Genomic DNA, 12,943 nt, shown 5'->3' with positions numbered 1-12,943 from the left:
TTGGATTACAACCAAGGATCAACTACCCAGTGAAAATGAGCATGATCTTTCAGGGGAGGAGATAGACATTCAACAAAATAGGGGACTTCCAAACCTTCCTGATAAAAATACCAGAGCTCAACAGAAAATTTGATCTTCAAATACAAGACTCATGAGAGAAATAGAAAGGTAAACAGGACAGAAAAAAACAACAGCATATTATTAATTAGGACAAACTGTTTACATCCCTGCAGGGGAAGATGGCACTTGTAACTCGTGAGAACTGTATTGTTATTACACCATTTTAAAGGGGTAAACATAGAGGGAGTGGGTGTAAGTTGACTTTGATGTAATGATAAAAAAATCAAATTAAGTGGGTTAAATGGATCTAAGTAAGTGGATTAATCTGATCTAATTAAGGGATTGTACTGGGAGAAAAGGAAAGGAGGAGGCAGACAAGGGTAAATTACTACAGGAAAAGGCACAAAAACCTATTACAATAGAGCGAAAGAAGGGAGGGAGATGAGCATTGTTTGAACTTTCCTCTCATCAGATTTGGTTCAAGGAGGGAATAACATAATCAGTTAGGTAAAGAAATCTAACTTGCCCTATGGCAATAGGGGGAAAAGGGAAAAGAAAAGGAAGGGAGGATAGAAGGGAGGGAAGAAGTAGTAAGGGTAAAGGGGAAGAAAAGGGAGGGGGCTAATAGAAAGGAGACTGGACTAAGGGAGGCAGTGGTCAAAGTCAAGTAGTAAAACAACAACTGGGGGAGTTATATGGATTAGATTAGACTTTTGAATGTATATGAATTGGGGATTTTGTGACTCAAGATGAGATGAAATCTAAGTTCAGCCAAAGAGAGAATGAGTTCTTTGAAAAGTGAAATTCTTGAATGAGACCCTTCAAGAGGTATACTCATATGTTTGTGGCTCCAGGTCCCATTCATCATTCAAAATCCATACCTTCCTTCTTGTTTCTCCCTTTTCTCAATCTCTTTGCCAAATCAGTCACAACCACTCCTCAATCTCCTCTTCCCACATATTTACAGCATATGTTGCTATCCTTCAGGCAGCCTCTCTAAGCCCAATTGGGACAGAATTATTACATAGACATAGGATTCTTGATCTAGGGAACTGGAAGGGTCTTTGGAGGCCAACTAGTCCAACACTCTCATGTTAAATATAAGAAATCAATCTCAGAGATGTTTTAGTGAGTGCAACATGTAACTAATGAGGAACTCTAAAGAATAATTTTTTTTCACAACTATCAAAATAATTTTTATTGTAAGGATTTTGTATTTTAGTTTTTCTTCTGCTGTACAGTCTTGGTACCCCGGAGCCAACCAGTAAGCCAGGTGGTGATGAGATTGACTTTTCATCCAGCTGGCTCATCTCTTTGAATAGTGGATGGTTTTCCAGTATGCTGGTGATTACCTCTTCTGAAGGGATGTTCCACAGGATTCATGGCAACAACCCAGACATGAGGCCAGCAGTCTCTCTTGGCCTTCTATTTGTGGTAGGCACAATCTGCCTTAAATCAATGTATCGATGGGTTTATCGATACAACTTCTTCCAGCAACAACACCAACCACAGCTCTGTTTGCTGAGGAGATCACTTTCTTAGAGCATGAAGGTAGCTTCACTCATGTTTTCTTGGTTTCAGGATTGTGGGAAATCACTGTGGCATCTTTTCCAGATGCAGGGGAAAGCTTACCCTGGTCCCCAGGCTTTTCTTCAGGAAAGCACACAATGGTCCCTTTAGGCATAGTGCCAACTGGGAGGATATTGCCAAAGAAATTATGTGATAGTAAGAGAAAATGGGCTGGTTATGTGTTGAGGGCTAGGGATGAGAGGCAGATAGTCACAGTGCTCCAATGGTATCCTTAAAATGTCAGGAGAAAGTGAGGAAAGCCTATAACATGTCCAAGATGGACCTCCTACTGTGAGTTTATTGGGAAAATGTATTCAGGAGATGCAGGATGCATAGGCATGGATGGGTTTAGATCTACAATGTCAGAGAGAACAGCTGAATTGATGAGGGTAGAAACCACTTTAATATTTTAATATCTACCTTATAGGGTTTTTGTAAAGTTCTAATGAGATCATACATGTTAAGCACTACATAAATATCATTTATTATTATTCATTACCAATGTTTTCAGTATGTTGGGAGAATTCCATTCAATGGGGACCTAAGCTAACTTACTGAAATTTATCTCTTCCAAAAAGATAGGTTTACCTACCCTTTAAAAATACTGAGTGCCAAAACCTATCTTAAGATTTTTCTTGCATTCCTTAAAACAACTAGTATAATAAGTACTTAAATAAATGCTCAGAAAATTTATTTACTGATAATTGTTTATCATACAGTTTAGTCTCCTTGCTTTAAATTCTCTTCTTTGCCTGAAGGCATTCTTGGTGACTCCCCTCCTCAACACTCTTCCCCTTATTAAGAGTTTCCATTTTCTTTTAAAATTAGGTTTAATACCATTACCGTTTTACTTTAGAGTCCTTACCAATAGTATTCCAGATTTGCTCCACTTGCCCATCATCTCCTGCATCACAATCAATCCCTTGAAGTAGCATGGCATAGTCTATGGAAAACATTTCTGGATTTGGAATCAAAGAATCTGAATTCAAATTCTTAAAACTGTTAATATGAGGTGTATGAATTTGGGCAAATCACTTACTCTCTCTGGGACTCAGCTTTCTCAGTTATAAAATGAGGACATTGGACTAAATGATCTCTCAGATCCCTTCCAGCTTTGAATGCATGACCCTATGACCCTTCCATTCCTCTCAGGTTAATCTTTTAATTGTCCCTCTCACCATGGCTACTTCCAAACCTTTTTATAAACTGGATGCCATGTTTTCTTCTCAGTTCACCAGTTTCTTACTATTCTTCATCCAAACAATTTCAGAAATCTACCTCAAAGGAGTCTTTCTAGCTTAATTAGAAGAGATTATAATTTCCTTCCATTTCATTCTTCTCCCTCCAAAAAATCCTAGCAAAACTGGAAACTTCTATATCTTTTTACCGTTTCACAAATGTCCTTAATATGTGATCTATAAGATGTGTAAGCATCAAATTTGATTGATTTATTAATATATTTACTTTCCTTCACTAAAGTCTTATTGAAGTGACTTGGAGAAGACCCTAGATTTTCAGTCTGTGTTAGTGGGGTGCAATTTGGCAGGTCCCATCAAGCTAAAAAGACCTATTAACAAAGTGACTTGCATGTGTGTTGTCCAAGGACCAGCATAGTTTAGTTGAAATCAACACCATCATTTTTAGAAGGCTGGCCATTGGATGATTATTATTTTTTGCCCCAATATTTCATAAAAACTGAGGTGTGGAGGGCTTGAAATCATCCACCCTAAACACAAACCATAGACTATATTGAAATTCTGTTCTTTGTTTGCCACACAGAGCCAGGTGACCATACATTTGAGGAACATAAATCTCTCATCCCTTAACTTCCCTATTTTTACCACTAGATGACAATCGCTTCCTGTGTTTCAGATAGTTCTGTTGGGGTAAACAATTTCACCCATTGCAATCTGCAGTTGTATCCTATGAGGCACCACAATGGGATACAGAGGAAAACCTTATTTATAACTTTTAAACATATGCACTCAGTTACTAAGGCTTAGTTCAGCTAAAAGCCTGTGCATGACAAATGGAGATGTATTTTCACTTTGTCACAAATTAATTTTCTGGTGCTCTGAATATCTTTAAAAAAAGTTTCTAAAAAGCACAGTGTCACTTTAAAGAGCTCCATATTCAATACATCATTAATAGCACTTTGAGAAACATTTAAAAAATATGTCTGTGCCACAAGGGCAAGACTAGCTGTGAATGAGTAACTGCCTGTATCTTTCATAAGACTACTTTGGGATGTCTGTATTTGTCTTATACAATAATTTTCTTATTGTGTTCTTTTTCCTTTGGTTTTAAGTTAAACTGATTCAAGTTAATAAGTTTTATTTTTTAAATGCAAAAATAATATAATTGGTTTTAATTATATTTTACTATTATAATTCATGTATTTTAATTAATGAGTTAAGAATTGGATTAATCAGTCAAATGCAGAATTTGATCACATAGGACAATAATTTTTGATTTAGAGTAAAGAAGAAACTCAGCAACTTCATTAACCAATGATGTGCTGCTTGAGAAAAGGGAGTCAGTATCATCATAGCTCGGGAAGTTATGTTCTCTTCTGGATCTATGATCTGGCTTGGCTAGGTATATTTTCTCCAAGCCCTAGCTCTAAGCTCAGGATCTGCATGAGTCCATAGGAATGCCAGTGTCTGGGTATTGCCCAGCTACATATTTGAGTTAGTGGTATGACCTATTCATACCATTGACTTCATACTTTCTACATAGTTTATGTTATACATATGTAACCTAGGCTTCAAGGAGAATTCAAAGAGTTTCCCTGCCTATTTTAGCCAACTACACTTGTTATTTCATTGCTTGGATGCATTGGGGATAATGAAGCTCCTGAATAGTTCCAGCTGACTATGGTGACAGAACTTAGGAGTACTGGGAATGCCAAATGCCAATCATCTTATTGGCCACCAGGCAGATGGCATTAATGATTCAATAGACCTTTATAAAAAGGGGTGACTCTGCCCTATTTCCCTTTGACTCTCCTGTGAGGCAAGTAAGCTCCTCTTCTCCAGACTTCTTGTGAAGAGACAAGGGAAGGAAAAATCAGCCTTTCTCCTATTCTGAGTGCATGGCAGTTAGTGTCTTGGTGATTTTGAGACTGCATCTCATCTTCTGTTTCGTGTTCTTTCATTGACCATAGGTAGTCAGAATACTTTTTGACCGCAGGTAATTGAAATGGACTTGTCCGGGTTTGGAGGCGACCTTTTGAATTTGAAAGGTCTGGAGGTCCTGAGTCTGGTTGATTATTGGCAGCAGGGAGAGTTTCTGTATTGGAGAAGATGGTCCCCAACAGGAGAGGGACTCCAGCCCTGCTTTGGTTGACCAGAAAACACGGATATCAAGGGGATAGTGAAGAACTGAGGTGAAATGTAACAATACTTGTTCAGCACTCCTAGAAAACTACTTTATATTTGGATGTATTTTAATCTCAATTGCCCAGGAAAGTGGATTTAGTAATTATCAGTTAAGTTACCAAACTCTATTTTAAGCCTTTCTTTCAATGCCTGCTTGAGAGTGCTTCATATCTCTTTTGTTGTAATGAATAAAATACTTATCCCAATTCTGATTCAAATCACACATTGAGTACCTTTTTTATTCCTTGCTTTGGGAAGAATCTAGACATGAACTAAAACATAAGCCTTAAAGATTTTCCCCTCAGAACAGAGTCAGGAAGACCTGATTTCAAAGACAGCTGTAGACACTTACTAGCTATGTGACCCTGGGCAAGTCACTTCACCCTGTTTGCCTCAGTTTCCTCATCTATAAAATGAGCTGGAGAAGGAAATGGCAAGCTGGTATATTTGCCCAGACAACCCCAAATGGGATCGTGAAGCGTTGGACATGACTAAATGACTGAGGAACAACAACAAACAGAAATCGACCTACAATGAGGCAGGGTGTAATGTATTGGAAAGAGAACTGGGTTTGGAGTCAAAGAACATGGGTTTGAATCTTGGCAGTGCTGTGTTCCCGTTGTGACCTTGGGGAGATCACAACCACTCTGGGACTCGATGTCTTCATCAGCGAAATGAAAGATTTAGATTAGATGATCTCAAAAGTTCCTCCTAGCTCTAAATCCATGACACTTAGTAAGTAGGGGACTAGCCTTCACATCTGGAAACCATGGGTTTAGGTCCTTCCTTAGACAGCTTTGCAACTATAGACTAATCACTTGACCTCTTGATGTTCTAGACCAGGGATATCAAACTCAAATACAAAAAGGGACCATTAAACCACTCATAAAGACTCCTTCTGGCCACATATTGACTTAGTTTTAAAAGATAATATTGTCTAAGTTTTATTTTATTTTTGTTAAATATTTTTCAATTACATTTTAACCTGATTTGAGCCATATTCAGGAGTGTTGCAGGTCTGTTATTTGTACCTCTGCCCCAGACACTTCTTTATAGACAAGTTGCTGATTGGCAGAGGTGGAGTGAGTAGTTTTTATTTCAGTTTTTTTTTTTTTGCATTCCAGCTGGTTAAAGTAGACTTTACATGTTACATTTTATAAAAAAAAGATTTTATATACACTCTTTTAAGGTTTGCAAAGCACTTTACTAATATCTTCACAGTATACTTGGGAGGTAGGTGCTATTGTTATGCCAATTTTACACATAAGGAAACTGAGGTCAAGTGTCTTGACCAGAGTCACACAGCTAGAGTCTGAGGCCAGATTTGAATTGAAGTCTTCCCGACTCTAGGTCCAGTATTTTTTCCAATGTGTCATCCAGGTGCTACGTTTGCTTTTTTCTGTGAGATATATCTCTGGGAAATTCACTTGTAGATATCAATTGTTGCTAAGAAAAATACCTCAATCTTCTTCACTCAATCTTAAGGTTCCCTTCATATTTGCACATGTAACTGGTATGTCATAATGTTTAGTTGTAGAGGTATAAGAACTGAACTGAAGGAATGATTTAATAGCAGAAAGGGAGACATCTCTGTGCAATTCACTTTATTAGTTCACGATGGCAGGGGAAAGTACCTTGTTATATGTTTGCATAAATCTTGCATTATCTATAGTACGTCCAAATTAAATATCAATTCATAGTATTTACCAAAATTTTTATTTAAATGGCTAACAATGCTATCTAGATCTATAAATATGGAAACAAGACTTTTGGAAATTATTTCAGAAATGGTAAGCATTATACAGATCACTGTAATTGCTGTACAAAAAGGAAGGGATTCTTCCTAGTGCTCTGCCACTAAGTAGTTACATGATTTTGAAAAGTTTTTTAACTCAATTAAGCAAATATATATGCTAGGTATACACTCCAAGGAAGTCACTATAAGAAAGAATACCAAAATATTCATAACAATGCTTTTTTTTTTTTTTTAGTAGTAGCAGAGAACTAGAAACAAAGTAGGTGCTCATTGATTAGGTGAATGGCTGAAGATAGTGCAGTACATCAAAGCATGAAATATTGCTGTGCTACAAGAAAAGACAAAGATGAAGAATTCAGAAAAGTATGGGAAGACTTACATGTCCTGATACAAAGCAAGTAAGCAGAACCAGCAAAAGAATATGCTCAATGACCACAATAATGCAAATGGAAAGAATGAATGCAAGGAAAAGATTTAAAAAGTTCTTACTATGTGTCAACACTGGGCTAACCACTAGGGGATACAGATGCAGGAACAAAGACAGTCACTGCCTTTAAGGAGTTCATATTATGATGGGAGAGATGATATACAAAGGGACGTGGTAGCTACAGAACAGCACTTTGGTCAGGAAAATTACAGGGATGGGAATGGAGCTATTGGGAAGTAGATGTTCATAACCAAGAACAAGAAAATGAAACAATGTTGTGTAATTGTGATCACCAAGAAAAGAGGAAAAAGTGCATCTCCCTTCCTTAGCATATGTAAAATGTATTACAAATCTTAAAATGCTACATAAATGCTTATTATTTATTATTATGGTACAAGAATATAAGTGTAGAATATTGTGTATATTATAAAAATGATCCCTATATTATTGGTTGGTTTTGCTGAACTTTAAAAAAAAAGTCTTTGTTACAAAGGAAGACTCACTGGATAAGGGAGGATATATTCAGAAGTTAATGTGATCTATAAACAAAAAACATCAAAAAAATTAAAAACCACATTTATTAAATGTCTATTGTGTGCAAAACACTGTGTAGTCACTAGGGATACAAAGGTAAAAATTGTAGTGGTCTCCTCCCTCAAGGCGCTTACAATCTTAAATATAAAAATGTTCCAGGAGAATTTGAGGAGAGTCAGAACAATTCTAACTATTATAAATCATTTAACTTCTCTGTGAGTCAACTTCCTCATCTGCAAAATAAGAAGTTTGGACTAGATTAATTCAACAAACATTAAGCCCTTAACTATTGAGATCAGGGAAGATCCCAGCAGTACAAACAACCGATCAATTAACAATAGTTGGAACACTTGTAAGGACAGATTGGGATATGGCCATTTGCAACTGATGTCCTTGGGATAGTATTTAGAAACTTTATAGAAAGTATGACGCAAAAAATGACAAAAATGCAGAATACAAAGATACAGAAAAAGGCACTAATTAAATGTTTTATAACAATTCTTCAGGTGAAATTTTGTGGTTATTCTTGTGTCTAAGGAATATTGAAATTCTGTTAGTTGTCAGCAAAGCTCTTTCAGCCCACACACCTGCAGCCTTTCAATTTTAGCCTGCATGACCATTGTATCTGCCTTCATAATTCCAGAAGTAAAAGCAAAGTGATTTTAATGTGTATGTCCTTCTAGCTTTTAAATTCTGAGAGGTTGGCTCAAACTCAGTCAGAGGCTCTGTAGAACTATTCAATGAAATAATGAGTGACTAATGCCCAGAAAATAATGTATTTTTTATTCTCTGCTAGGATATTCACATGAGATTAGACATTTTGTCTTCATTAGAGTGCCAGCTGTGATCCTGCACTTACTTTTCATTGTAGGGTCTGTCAACTCTAACAAGAGAAATAAAGCACTTTTCTGATTGACCCCAAATATTTATGGCCAGAGTCAGAATTTAGTCAGGGCAGCAAATTACATCTTTGGTCTAAAGAGAATAATTACTTACAGTTTGATAGCAAATGAATATTAATTTGTAACTTTCATAGAAAATTTATCAGCAAGTTAATTGTACTCACAAAATGAGATCTAATAATACAGATGATTATGTTTTTGCAAAAAAAAAAAAAAGACATTGTTAAGGTAGAAAATTCTAATTGCCTCCATGGTGAGTAAGGTAGGGTGGTTTTTCTTCCTCCTCTTTAGTAAACATTCCTTTGGTGATTCTCATACTTGGGAATATTTCACCTATTTCCTCTCCCTGTCTCCTTCCCCTCCCACTTCCCTCTAATATATCTAATTACTAAGTTTAGGCTAGGACTGCCATTCAACTCAGCACTAGTTAGTGTTCACTCTATGAATGTGAGAAGTCAGAATCTGACCCACGGTTATAGAAAAAAGAGCCATAATTAAGGAACAGGTGGCCATTTTCATGGATTACCTAGCCAACTGGAGAACACTTGTGGGATTCCTTTTTGCAAGGTAATTTCGTATATGTTTGACTAGGTATGCACCTGAATGTGGGGAGACTGTTGTGAAAGTTTCTTGGACTAGTTTTCCTATTCTTGGGTAGGCACTGTTTCCTCTGGTAGCTTAAAAGTTCTGTAAAAACCACAAATTTGGTATATTTAATGTATGCATAAGTACATATTCTATAGATATGCACCTATATAACACATGTATATCAATATCTATATGGAATATTTAGTGTATTTGGTATATTTAGGCCATGTTTTAGGATTTTATTAGATTTAAAAATAGAAGCTTCTTGGGAATAGTTTTGAAAAAAGTTTAAAACATTAACCTTTGTCACAGATAGAGAGGAAGTATATTAGAAAGAAAATGGTTTTGGAAACTATGATTGGTTGGCTAAAATCTGTAAGCACTACTCCAGTTTTACCTATGACATCATGAGTTGGTTGGTTCATGGGTTAAATATATCTTGCTCTTTTGTGACCTAACTACCTTTCTTCCCTAACACTTGAGCCAGTTGGTGTTATTCATTGATGCTCAATCTCATCTTGTATTCCTAAACCTAAACTTGTTGGTGTTTCAATGATCAATATTTCCGTGCTCTGTGAGTTGTCTCTTTACCTTAAGTCTCTATAGGAGAGGTTGTCTCTGAGTTCAGTCTTCTCCCCCTCTCTATACTGGAATTCTCAGTTTGAGGAAAGGTTCTTGACTTATAAAATATCTCTTTTACTGGAAACTATCTAAACCAGTCTGATGGTCTCTTTATTAATTAGAGTCTGTTCAGGTAAGCTTCTATCATTTCTGTTCTTCTGCTCAACAGAGAGTGCTACTTATTTTCTTTTTTTTAAATCACTAAGCTTTTGTTATGTACTTACTATGATTTATTTATTTTATTTTTAATTTATGGAATAAAATAAGCATTTACATAACATAGTACAATAAAAAAAGATGATTGTACATGAAACTGTAAATCTGCTATACACAACTTGCTATTCCTTTCAAACATACAACAAAATTATCATGTACATTTCTTTCTTTGTTTTCTCTCTCCCACCCTAGAGATGGCTATAATTGGACACAAATAGGTATAAATACATATATATGTAAAATTATTCCATAAATACTGCTATTTGTCAGTCCTTTCTCTGGATGCAGATAGTGTCTTTCTTCATATGTCTTTTATAGTTAATTTGGGTATTTATAATAAACAAAATAATTTATTCACTCAAAGTCATTCTTAAAACAATATTGCTGTCACTATACAATGTTCTCTTGATTCTGCTCATTTTGCTCTTCATTATTTCATGCAAGTCTTTCCATGTTTTTCTGAAATCGTTGAGCTCATCATTTCTTATAGCACAGTAGAATTCCATCACAATCATATAACACAACTTGTTCAGCCATTCCCCAATTTATGGGCATCCCTGCAACTTGGTATGGGTTAGCTTCCACTTCTGCCATCGTCTGAAGAGTGAGGTGAATGGAAACTAAGCCCTTTAACATCATTTCTTTGTTTCTTGTCTTGTATTATGTTTCAAAGTCCTTCATTACACCTCTGTTTCCATCACTGATCATCTACAAACATCTGAGGCAAAGATCATTGATCCAATAAAATAAGATTCATGTGTACTGTTTGAATGCTATTTGGTGAAAGACTTAAGATGTTAGCTATACTTCTACTTGATTGTCCAGTTCCCTGGATGTCCCACATAGCCTTCACTCCTACCTTATGTATTACCATGGCTTTGGTGTCATGTAACCCTTCAGACAGAGCGTCTGCATTCAGATTAGTCTTTGCTGACTTAATATACACTGAATTCATAGTTAAATAGTGCTGCTACTCATCTCTGGCAGCATTTAACTTGGTATTGGTCAAAATATGTCAGCAGATTTTCATAAGCCCACAAATGAAAATTACATCATAATGCACATAATCTTTGAACTTTCCTGTGACAGCCCATTTCAGAACCAGGAATTCCAGTTTGTTTATGAAGTAGTGAGTCTTACTTTACTAAATCAGCTGATGATTGCAATTGATTTCTAGTGACTGTTACTTTCTTGGTACAGATTAGCCCTCAAGCCTTTCAGGGTGGCAGGACAAAAGACTTGCTTGGATCTGCATAGGTCAACCCTGAAACACGTGTGTTGACCAGGACTTTGTAAACATGTTTGCATTTGTCTGTCCATCAATCTCTAAAACACTTTGTAGATTTTAGACCAACTTAACTTTTCTTGCCCTTTTGCTTCTGGGTTTCTTCAATCACATAAGCATTACTGAAGTCATTTAATGGTTCTAAAATTTGAGTTTCTAAAACAGTTCTTAAATTTGTGATAGTAGCTGTCAAATTGTAGGAAAGTCCTTAGATCTTTAAAGTTCTTTGGGGATGGCCAGATCAGGAGTGTATTTGTCTCCTCTAGATCAGCAATAACGCCTTTCTGAGATTCACACACTTGACAGAAGCTCTGCAAAACTGTCACTTTTTAATTGACAGCCTCACATAAGCCTTCTTGAGGTAGGCCAACACTTCCATCAATCTTTTGTCTTGTTCTTCCAGTGTCTTTCCAAAGACAATGAAGGTATACTAATACTTCCAGATAATTCATGCTTGTAACTACTTTCTCCCTCAGTTATTGGAAAGTGACTGTTATTCCTAGGATGCTTTGGATCATATGGGGAAACTGATAAAATCTTGCTGGGAGGATGAAAGGACACTGTGTTCTTCTCTGCAATAGAAGTCTGATGCTATCCACTGCATAAATTGTTTTGGATATGTTGGTTTTGATACACACATATCTATATGTGTGTGTCATATGTGTGTGATGTCATATCTATCATCTATCTATCCATCCATCTATCTATCCATCTATCTATCTATCTATCTATCTATCTATCTATCTATCTATCTATCTATCTATCTATCTGTCTCCATCTAGTTTGAGATATCTAATAGACAGCTGGAGATGTATGAATGTAGTAGTTCAGAAGAGATAGGAATCATATGCATAGAGATGATAATTGAACTTATAGAAACTGATGAGATCACCAAGTGAGATCATATAGAATAAAAAGATAAGGGAGTTTGGGGCAGAGCCTGTGTGATACACTCACAGTTAGTGGATACAATGTGGATGAAGAATTGGCATGAGGGCCTGGGAAGTAGCAGTCAGAAAGATAGGAAGAGAACCAGAAGAGGGAAAATCATGAAAACCTATAGGGGAGAATCCAGGAGAAGAATGTGATTGGCAGTGTCAAATGCTAAGGAGAGGTCAAGGAGGATAAAGGCATTAGAACTGGCAATTAATAGAGCACAGTGTCAGTTGAATGATGTCTGTGAAAAATATCTCCTTCCCTTCTACTATAATTTGTTTATCATGTGACCTTTTATATTTAGGTCTTATATTCATTCGGAGTTTATTGTGGCATATGGTAGAAGATGTTTGGTCTAAATTCAATTTCTACCAGACTGTTTTCCTGTTCTCTTGGAAGTCTTTGTCAAATAGTATCCTTGCATCACTATCTGTTTTACCAGCCTCAGTTGTTTTATCCAACCTTGGATTTATCCCACACTATGTTACTCTTTCATTGGTTCTGTGGTTTTCACACCTCATCTCTTTTATTTATTAACTTTTCTATTTTTTAATTAGTACCAAACAGTTTTGTTAATTTTTGCACTGTAGTATAGTTTGAGATCTGGTACTGGTAGACCCACTTTTTTTTTATCGCTTTTTCATGATTTCCTTTGAAATTCTTGACCTT

General features: G+C 36.2%; 1 pseudogene; it reads right to left on the bottom strand.

Annotated features, from left to right (window-relative positions):
- Positions 1–1,278: 1,278 nt before the first annotated feature.
- LOC114033438 lies at positions 1,279–4,964 on the bottom strand (annotated as a pseudogene).
- Positions 4,965–12,943: the final 7,979 nt, after the last annotated feature.

This window comes from Vombatus ursinus, unplaced genomic scaffold (genome assembly GCF_900497805.2).
Source record: "Vombatus ursinus unplaced genomic scaffold, bare-nosed wombat genome assembly UNPS02007181.1, whole genome shotgun sequence".
NCBI classification, from domain to species: Eukaryota; Metazoa; Chordata; class Mammalia; order Diprotodontia; family Vombatidae; genus Vombatus; species Vombatus ursinus.
Note: the sequence above shows the minus strand (reverse complement) of the source record. Positions and strands in the feature narration are given on the sequence as shown.